Genomic DNA, 10,752 nt, shown 5'->3' with positions numbered 1-10,752 from the left:
TGCTGTGTTGAAGTTAGGAATAGACCCTTAAGGTAAGCAGACATCATATATTCGCAGTTTTCAGATACATCACGAGGTGTCACAAAAATCACAGACTGTGTGGCTATGGGGGTGACTTTCAATAAGTATCTAGTGTAGTGATTTGAAAGACTTGGGTAGATCCAAGCATTTTCTCTGCATAAGGACAGAGCCCAAATTTATGCTATTTAGAATCCAACAACTCTATGCAAAGGGCTAATAACAGACTCTAGCATACTAGGGCACTTAATTCTGAGCTCTTCTACTTCAAACTAAAGAATGAACAGCTGTCCAAAATGACAGCTACCTCAAAATCCTTGCAGAGAATGGATATGGAGTGTCCCATTGTGTTTTCTACATTGTTCTTTATAGATTCATTTCCACACTGAATCACACAACCACCTTGCAGCTTTCCAAATCGAGATGACCATGATTTTTAAGCAGACAAGTCTGAAAGACGTGCCCGGAAGAAAAACTATTGTAAATTCTGCACATTCATAATCAGAGTTCGCTTATTTCCATTCTGTGCCTCAGACTTACTGCATAGATGTCATTCAGAAGCATGTGCCACAGGAATGGCTGAAGTTCCTGAGTATTTTGCCTGACTAGAGGGTATCTTCAGGTATCTGTATTCGATATCCTCAGGCATCTTTCAAATTTGATCTCTTGTCAGAAAATAAAGTACATATTTGAAGAAACCTGGATATATTATTAGGTTGTGTAATCTATGTGTCCATTCAACCATCTGTTCCAGCTCTCTAAGAGACCAAGGGAAAGAGATGCTGTTCACAGCTGCCTGAGAATACATACCATAATACTGTTCTGTATTCTACTTTCAGTAGAATCAAAAACTCTTTTACTACCCCGCACTGTTTACAGTACAGCAAAATGAAATCAGCATGTGGTTCTGGAAAAATATTAACCCAAAAGGTGTTCTACATTAATCTATTCTATGAGAAGTGGGAGGGAATATCCTTCTTTAATCAACTGCATTAAACTGGGGTTTTAATACAGTTTTAATTCCCGCTTGGAGTACAAGCAAAAATGATAAATAAGCAACAAGGATACTTTTTTCTATAAATAATCAGCATTTTTAAATGGCTTGAAGTCTGTGCACATAACACAACAGTACATGCGGGAACACAACAAAAATACTGCCTCAGTACAATTCTTGCCTTGAGCAGCTTGGCATTTTCCCCTCAATTTCTTTTTCCTTCTAATTGGTAAATATTATGCTTAGAACAGCTGAATAACATTATAAGTTATTCTGCTGAATCAACATCAAGCAGACATGCTTTGTCATCATGACGTGCACATTTGCTGATTACAGCACTGAACTTGAACATCAAAATCAACAAAAAGGATTTTTAAATACTCCTTTCCCCACATCTTCAAATATAAATCAAGGTTGTGCCTGATTTTCTCCATTAAAAGTCAACATCAATCTTCACTCTGATTTCATGCAGATTGTTCTTCATAATGGTGGAACAAGAAGGCTGCAGTGTTATTCTGTGGAGTCTATTTATGCATTATTTTCTCATGTGAATTTTAAAACCTCACGAAGAATTATTAAATGCTTTAATCTTCAAAGTTTGCACTACAGTTTTCCATAAAGACCTTTTCTTTCAGTGCAGTAGTTTTGCTACCTTTACTTACAGATTGATTTATTTAGCTCTGAGATAACTTACTCTGAGATTCTATTTTTTAAATTATTATTACTTTTTCTTTCTGTATATCGTTTATACATAAATCTGCAAGTTTGATGTTATAGTAATCAGAACTTTCATGGCGTGGAAATCTGCTCCTGGAAGGTATTCTTTTTGTGTTGTCTTATATACAAAGAAACCTGATAGGGCTGGACCAAAATTAATAGATTGCTGCTTGACCATTAACTTGGAATCAATGAATTGTCCTGAGCCTGAAGTTAATGATTTCAAATGATTGTTTTATTTATGATTAATTGCACAGATTGCAAGAAAGGAAGCCTTCCTCTGCATGGGACGGGGGGTGCCTAACAAAATAGCTCTGGAACCATAACTACAGCAGCACAGGGGGCTGGGTGAAGTCTGACCAAAATCACTGCTGTGGTCAGCAGGTGGGTCTGCCCGCTGCCTCCTGGGAGGGAGGGTTATTCACCCAAGCAGATAAACTCTTCCATTCCTACATTCTTTTTCTTTTTTTCTTTTCATAAAAATGTAACTTAATATGTAGAAGCAGCAACCCCAAGAGAGATGCTATGGGCACAGCCAGGCTTCTGGTTGCTCTGTGGTCACATTGTGAGCTGAGAAAGTATCTCTGAGTAAAGCTCCCCAGAATTATCCTAAGTCATGAGGTAATCAGAGTGACAGTTTCAATGGCAGTGATTCATAATCCAGAGAGCCTGGGGACTGCTAGAGGACAGGAGGTCCTGATATGCTGTGTAGTATTTCATTTATAAATGAGAGAATACTGCACCGAGGGCTGGCAGTAATTAGAGATTACCTGAATGTTCTGCACACAGTAGTTCCTTCTGCAGCCGTGCTGTGTGTTTGTGGAAGCTTCATGCAGAGTTGATGATAGTCAGTTTCCCCATGCACTGAGTATGATGTATGTGCCAGTCAGCTGTTGGGACTGGGGCAATGCCGCCTCTCCAAGGGTTGTTTTTAACAGAATCTGGAATTTTAAATATAACAAACATTACCAAAGCCAAAAACGTTCGTGATTGCTGGATATGGGTGGTTCTGTGTGGAGCCAGAAATTGGACTCAATGATCCTTACGAGTCCGTTCCAACTCAGGACATTCTATTCTGTCACCAGAAAAAAAAGCCAACAACCAACTCTCTAATTTACTCTGTCATGTTCCTTCAGTGGTGACTGTCCATCTTATTGTAAATAGTAAAATCTGTAATACAGGAAACCACATCAATGCAGTTGGCAACTTTTACATTCTTCTCTAAGAAAGCCACTATTATTACAAATGAATCTCTAAGTCACTATGGCAAGGTATTGCTATGGCAACCATCAGCCACAACAGGAGCCGCTCGCTTTTCATTGCCTTAGCATATATACATTAAAAATGACAATGTCTGTCCTTTCAGATTTATTGTTTAACATTAACATTTCAGAAACCACACGTGTAATGTCCAATGAAACCAAATGATGGGTTAGATTTATCTAGTCTAGAAGTTTTAGTCTTAGAGTTGTTGAGAATTAGTTAAAGCCACAGCTTTCATGTGATTTTGTGCCATGAGAAATTAATGCACAAATGATAACACAACGAAGTTCCTTCTCTACTGTTTCATCACATACAGCAGATGGAAAGATTTTCCACTAACCCAATTCTGGAAAATGTATTTATTTTCAATACTTACTGTTTTTATAGTAATTATAGTCAATAATTATGAAGTAGTTTTCCTCCTCTGACAACTCTTCCAGAGGAATATGTAAAGAATATGTAAGCAATAGGTAAGGAATATGTAACTGGGGCTTCTGTTCCATTGGCCTCTTTTAAAAATATATATTTTAAAGTAGCTAAAATTCAATTTGCACTGTACTCCTATCTAACATTTTCAGAAATGTCTTTAAATCTGAGCTGTGCCACTTTTCTGTGCTATTTAGACAATTTCCGAACAAAAATTCACATTTCAGTTGAAATTTTGCAGAAGTACTTACAAATCTCTGATAAATCTCAAATGGAAAAGGGAAGAAAAAAGGAAGCGGCCTCCCCAAGTCAAAGCATCGACAGTTTCATCCTCTGATCTGAGTCAATTTCTACAGAGGCGAGGCCAGTTAAATTACACACTTTCTGTACTTTTCTCCAGCTGACAATCTGCTGGTTGTAATGCAAGGACACAAGGACTCAAATAGATTTTTCTGACATGGTGTGCGATATGGCACAAAGCAGCCTTACAAATGCTGCTTGTCTACTCTGCTTTTGCAGATCCAGTGATACACTTATGAAGTGTAAGCCCTGCCAATTTTGAGTAGTGTCATTAGCTTTATGCAATCTATCTGTAGGTATCAGAATCCCTGTTGCCAGATGTGAATGTTTCGTGTTCCCAAACTTAAAGACCTAGTTACATTTCCGTGCTAGAAAGGTTAGTACAGCAGTTTCCATCCTTCACAGTACATTTGGAAGCATAGCAGGATGAAAACAAGAATAATGGAATGATGACTATGACTGTATGTTAAATTGGTATTTAATGGAATAATACCATAGATAACAGATGATTTATTTCAGTGTTATAGGGCCAAATTGTGATATCATTTTCTCACATTCAAGAGAATCTGTTTCTAATATGTGATGCACTAACAGAATGAAGCATCATACAGTAGTGCTGCTAAAGTGTTTCCAAATAGTACTATCAGTACATCTCAGCACAGAAGCAAAGATGCATACCTTTGCAACTTTGACTTCATAGCATTCTGAGTGATGCTATAGTGTGTGATAACATTGCAGTGCTGCACAGATGGTGAATGGCATAACATTACTCTTTCATTTGTAGGCATACTCAGTATTCAGCCTTACATCTGCAGAAGGGAAAGGACAGTAAACCAATTCAGCGACGCTTTTCTTCTTTGAATCAATTTTAAAGTTTCTGGCTAAATGCTTCTCTTGATGGTGAAAGTTTTGTTTCCTACACATTAATGCTACAAGGGAAAAAATACTGCGGAGTTTCTAGAAAGAGCAGCACCACATATTCAGATAAACTTAATGGAGTTTTGAAGAATACCCACTGAGAGAAACCACCATATTTTTCCATACATTTTCCAAGAGCACTAAATTGTGTTGATTTTGTCTTCAGTACGTTATTCAGTGGCAATCAGTAGAGAACTCTGATTCAACCTATTTATGATATAGTGTTATTCAGTGGAGTTAATACCCATTTCGTACTGTAGAGGTACACAAGCACTTCTGAAAAATTAGAGAAAGCTCTTCGGTGTGAATCTGATTTATGTACTCTGTCTTAAACTGAAGCAAAGGCAATTGCTACTATGGATTTAAAGAGCAAAAGACATCCAAAGCATTAATTATAGGAAGAGATTTTCTAATTGCCCAGAAGACTCCAAACATATGTCAAAGCTTTGCAAAAGTGACAAACACCATATCTGAACAGATATTTCTCAGTATCCCACTGTAATCCTTTAATACTTAGGCTTCCTTACTGGCAAGATCCCGGCTTTCTGTGATTCTACAGTTATAGAAATGCCATTATCCAATGGAAACCTGCATGCATTCTGGAAGAAGCTTAAAAACGGAGCTCATGAGGTCTATTCCATATTTCAGCACATTGAGAACAAAAATATATTTTATTTAACAGAAATTGAAATGCAAGGCAGAGTAGAAAGAAAATATGCATCTTGTCTATAGCTAGTGGCAGCTTTTTGTTCATAATAGTACTTCTGAACACCTGTATATAAAATATTCAGAGATCCCAAAGTCCTTCAGAAATATGAATAAATTTAGCCTCACAATGTGATAACATATACAACATGACAACAAATGATACCATACCAACATGAAGTGTGTTGCAAATTAAAGGGCATTCTCATCTCTCAGATTTCTGCTTTAAAGGAATCAGACTTCATCAATTGTATAATTACATATATTTTTTTGAGTTTGTCTCGCCAAAAAGATCAATCTCTGAAGAAAGCATCGTAGCCCTTGAGCAAGTCATGAGAGGTCTAAAGAGGAAAGAAAAACCTCAGATGAGATCCTGAGAAATGACTTCCTAAGATGCATGAGATTTCAGACATTATTTTCTTTCAGTTTATAGGGTCCATGGATTTGATTAATGTTCTTTCTTCCAAATTCCACCTTAGCTCCTGTTTCAGCACTGGGAGCTGAACTCAGAGTTTTTCCTTAGTTCTGTAGCTGAATTTGCCTTTCTCTATGAGTTTTCTTATCAGACAGAATGTCTGTCCTTCTGAAAACTGCCTCTGCATGAGAGAGGAATGGGACCAATTATCAGGTTTATATGGTAGGCATACAGCCATTAGCTAGCTGAAACATGCTGTCCAATGTCTCAAGAACAGTATGATGGAAATATACATGGCAAAGTGTTCGGTGCTGCTTCATTTTAGGAGACTTTTTACATTTCCTTTTAAGGTTTCATATATATATATATATATATATATAATTTGTTGTTGCTGCTTTTTAATGTTTTGGTTTTAAGGGTCTTTTTTTTTTTTTTTTTTTTTTTTTTTTGCCAGAGTCACTAAGAAAACCTTTAAGCTTGAGCTCAACCTGGCCAATATGTTTCATGATGTAACTTATCCTATTTAACACCCTAAAAAGCACCTCTTGTTTTTGTTGTTTTTTTTTTTCCATGTGGAAAATATGAAGAATTACACTCAAATTCTATTTTACTACAGTCCCAGAAGCCATAGCAAAAAGAATGCTGGATACATACTACTACTTCTCTCCAAATCTGATGAAATCCAGCTGGTCAGGAAACCACAGATTTACTTATCTTCCAAAACCAGTTTGATTAATTTCAGTTTGGACTTACAGAATACGTGGATGCACAAAAGTTTTGGGTTTTGCTGCTACAAAAACAAGCAATAAAAAAGACCTGCTGAGGACTTACCCTTCTATCTTCTGTATACCTGGAGGGTTGTACTCAGCAGGTAGAGCGTTGCCAGGTTTAGACTGTCAGACATGGTGGAGAGAACATTTTTCATGTAAGGACTCAAGCTGTGATCTCTAGAGGAGATCAGGCAAGCAGCTACAGTATGTAAATCTAAGTTCAACACACTTTTTTTCCTTCCCCTTTCCCCCTCTCCCCCCCCTTTTTTTTTCTTTCCCTTAGCAAATTAAATACTCCAGTACAATCATTTTGGCTGGGATTTTTAGAAAGGGATCAATGTCAGGTATCTCAGTCACTTTCATGATTTTTTCCATGTATTCCCAACTGCCTAAAATGAGAACGTTTCCGTACTAAAAAAGACGTCTGTTGTCATTTCATACATATCCATTCTGTAGTCATTATTCTGTCACTGAACTCAAACACAAGGTTCATGGTGGAAATCTGTAGACAGACATCCATAAAAATCCAGTGTTATGGTTTTGTTCATTTAATTCTGCACAAGCTATTGAAGTGGGCACGTTGGAGATTTTATTCTGAGCATGTAGAATATCAGAGATTTCATAATCTTGCCTGTAACTCAGACCTTATTCAATTCTAAGAACTTCTGTTCTTCTGAGATATAATCAGAGCAGATCCTACCATACCTCCATAAAAGCAGTGGATAAGAGAATAATAATAATGAAGTCCTGAAAAGGCCACCAGATAAAGGAACCAGTAGCTACAATAGTCATAACATGATAATCTTACTTTAGCCCTCAGAACAAATGTTAAGCGCAAGGACGCATTAGGTATATCATTTTCTAATCTCAATTTGTACTTGAATTTCTTTCCCAAACTTTAAAATTATCTCCAGAATACTTTAAACAAAAGAAAAGTAGCTCAAAGGCAAAGCTGGTTTTTAGACATTCTTCAGTGATCATTCCTATCAGGTCAAAAAAATCATGGAGACTACAAGTAGTGGTGTTTGGGATGAAATATATTTTACCTGCCCTTTCATTAAGGATATCCCTCCTGTGATATGAAGGTGTTTCCTTGAAAAAGTATACTTTCTTGTCACTATTTCCACTAAGCTGCAATAGGTGGACATTTCTCCTTGCAGAAAAACATATGATCTAAGACTTAAAAAGATATAATTTAAGTTTCATGATTCCTCTCATCCCCTCATCTAAAGAATAGTCCCTCCCCTCCCCAAGAATTATGATTTTTTCTTAATCTCAGAATTGACCTTGTCTGTATACTTCAGAATATTATTTAATTCAGTCGTCATTAAAATGCAGTCACTGATAACCAAGCTTTGGTACAGTGTTTAGATGCTACTAATAGAGTGAAACAAAATTACATTTATCCTTCTGCAGGAAGTCGATTCCTTCTGTTATTTATGCACTTGGGAGCTTAGAACCAAACTGTGGTCTGACTGAAGTTAATGGCAAAACTCCCACTGACTTCAATTAGAACAGAATTTGGCTCACAATCTCATTACTGAGGACAACAATTAAAAGAAGCTTTTACAAGCTGTATTGCTGTGTGAAAGGGCATGAACCATGTAGCTGATGTCATTGAACCCATAGCCAACAGTCATTGCTATAGCAACTGAGGCTCTAACAAAGGTAGTCACTGTCTCTGTAATCATCAGGTGTCACTATAGCAACTAGAGTTTCCAGAGAACAAGAGAAAAATGTTTGAAAACTGTCAGCTGGGGGAAAAAAAGAGAGAGAAAGAAAGAAAAAGAAAAGAAAAAGGGTCTGAGAACAAGAAGGTTGGAACCCAAAGCAACAGAAGGTTAAAACATGGCTCACAGTGAAGGGGAATGATGGTCTAGAAACTACACAGATAATGGCAAAGAAAGGGAGAGCATGGACAAAGGTTAGATTGGACATGCAGGAGGGAAGCAGTTCAGGCTTAATACAGGAGAGAAGAGCTAGGCAAGGAGCCTTGTCTACAAAAGCAGTTTAAGCCCACTGAGATTTTCGAAAGCACCTGCCTGTATTTCTCGTGCACTTCCATTTATAAACATAGTCCAATTTCATTCAATATTGTGAACGCAGCCAGTGTTCTTGAAGTGCTGCTGCAGTTCTAAAGAAACAATGGTTAAATGTTCATAATGTTTCTTAATTACAAGTTTTTTAACCGTTCTCAAGTGAAAAAAAAAGGAACAGCTGCTGTTTGGATACTGGCAGAGATGTAAACAGCATTGCTCACAATGGGTCTATTTTAGTAAAATATGTTTTTAGGCTATCAGGTGGGAAGATGTCAGGGTTACCTCCATATAAGGAAGGCCATCTTATGTAATAATAATCACCACCAAACAAACAAAACAAACAAACAAACCTTCAATGGTACTGTAAAATAACTGTAGAGGCCTAATGTGAGTCTCACTAATATTAGGGTGACAGGAATTTGGATGGGACTTTTTATTTAAGCAAGATTTATCCTTTTTTTTTTTTTGTGTGTGTGTGTGTGTGTGTGTTCGGTAGCCAAAGTAATTCAGGTGGATGTTCTGGTGTAATTGATGTTCTGAGAGCCACCACTCGTTCCTCCTGCCAAAGGTGGGATGGGGAAAGAGAGAACTAGAAAGATTTAAAGCTCATCTGTTGAGATAGCTTTATGGGACAGAAAAGGAAGGTAAAATTATAATAAAAACAGTAATAATAATAATAGCACATATACAAAATAAGTGATGCAATTGCTCTCTTCCCACTGAGTGATGCCCAGACTGTCCCTGAGAAACATCAGGCCTTGCCTTTCCTCCCTTCCCTGGTCTACTCTCCCCAAGCTTTATTTCTCACTCAGATACCATAGGATATGGAATGCCCCTTTAGCTATGCGGGTCAGCTGTCCTGGTTGTTCCCCTTAACTTTCTTGTGCACCCCCAGTCTCCTTGCTGGCAGAGAAGCACTAGAAGCAGAAAAACCTGCAACTTCATGTGAACACTGCTCAACAGCAACTAAAACATCAGTGTGTCATCAACACAGTTCTTATCCTAAGTCCAAAACAGTACCAAAGCAGCAACTCTGACAAAAAATAATGCTACCCCAGCCTAAACTAGGACAGTGGGCCAGAGTGCTTCCTCTGGAAATGAAGTTACAAGTCTAATTATATATTCCAAACAAGGTCTTATTGGGTACAATGATGCACCACAATACTTTTCCAATACCAAAATCCTTCTATGGCCCGCAGGATAGACAAAAGATCCAGTACTGCTAGAAGTCGGGCTTTCTTTTATGTGTGAAGAGAGCCCTCTAGTGGAATATGCTTTCAAATTCAATTCATGATGAAGAGCAGTCCCTGTACTGTACCTAAATTGAGTATTTTTCTCTCTTGATAACATCTTGCTACGACAATTTTTATCCGAAGAAACTCTCTAAATTGCATATTTTCGAATGAATATCTAGGAAAACTGAAAAGCACCACAGCAATATCTTTCGCCAGGCAGCGCTGTGGTTTTGTTTTTAACCGTTTACCAGTCGGGATACTTGCAGACGTAGAAGAATGAATTTATCTGAATCTCTGTTGTTGCTGTTTTCCTAACACAATTTGACCAGTCATGTGAAGTTCATGAACTGAATGTTTTTATGGAAGGAGGGGATTTAATAAGACCAACAGGCCAGGAGAGAGCTGATTATCTTCAAAAACAGCTTCCTCAAAGCACAAAAATCTCCCAACAGAAAGAAACTCAAACAAGTGGAGTAGCAGAAGGCCAGTGTGGGTGAAGAATGAACACCTGGCTGAGCTCAAATGTGAAAGGGAAGAACATAGCAGGTGTACGGGAACAGGCAATTCAGGAGGAATATAAAGACATTGCTTGAGCACGCAGAGAAACACTCAGGAAAGCTGAAACAGTTGGAGTTGAAACTTTCTATGGATATTATTATTATTATTTTAAGACTACTCTGAGTACATTAGAAGCAAAAGATGCTATTGCAAATGTATACCAACTGCTCAGCAGGTCAGAGAAGCTAGTGGCAAAGGATATGAAAAAGATGTAAGTACTCAATGACCTTTTGGCCTGTTTTTAGTGGTAAGATTTGCCTTCATATCTCCCAGCATAGCAGCAGAGCCTGTGGGACCTGTTACATCTGGAAATATACTTGAACCAATTGGATAAGCATGAGTCCCTAGTTTTGCATACAGTGCATCCAAAGGTGCTGAGAAAGCTCCCTGCTGC

At 37.7% G+C, this 10,752-nt stretch overlaps 1 long non-coding RNA gene across 1 annotated transcript; it reads right to left on the bottom strand.

The window, feature by feature from the left end:
- Nucleotides 1-4,507: 4,507 nt before the first annotated feature.
- On the bottom strand, nucleotides 4,508-6,730 carry LOC107318083. Its single transcript, XR_004308462.1, has 2 exons — nucleotides 6,588-6,730; nucleotides 4,508-5,682 (listed from the first exon to the last, which is right to left on the bottom strand). It is a non-coding gene; the product is annotated as an uncharacterized LOC107318083 (long non-coding RNA).
- Between the last annotated feature and the right edge of the window lie 4,022 nt (nucleotides 6,731-10,752).

The sequence above is a fragment of the Coturnix japonica genome, chromosome 9, assembly GCF_001577835.2.
Source record: "Coturnix japonica isolate 7356 chromosome 9, Coturnix japonica 2.1, whole genome shotgun sequence".
In the NCBI taxonomy this organism is placed as follows: domain Eukaryota; kingdom Metazoa; phylum Chordata; class Aves; order Galliformes; family Phasianidae; genus Coturnix; species Coturnix japonica.
This window is presented reverse-complemented; position numbering and strand designations above follow the sequence as displayed.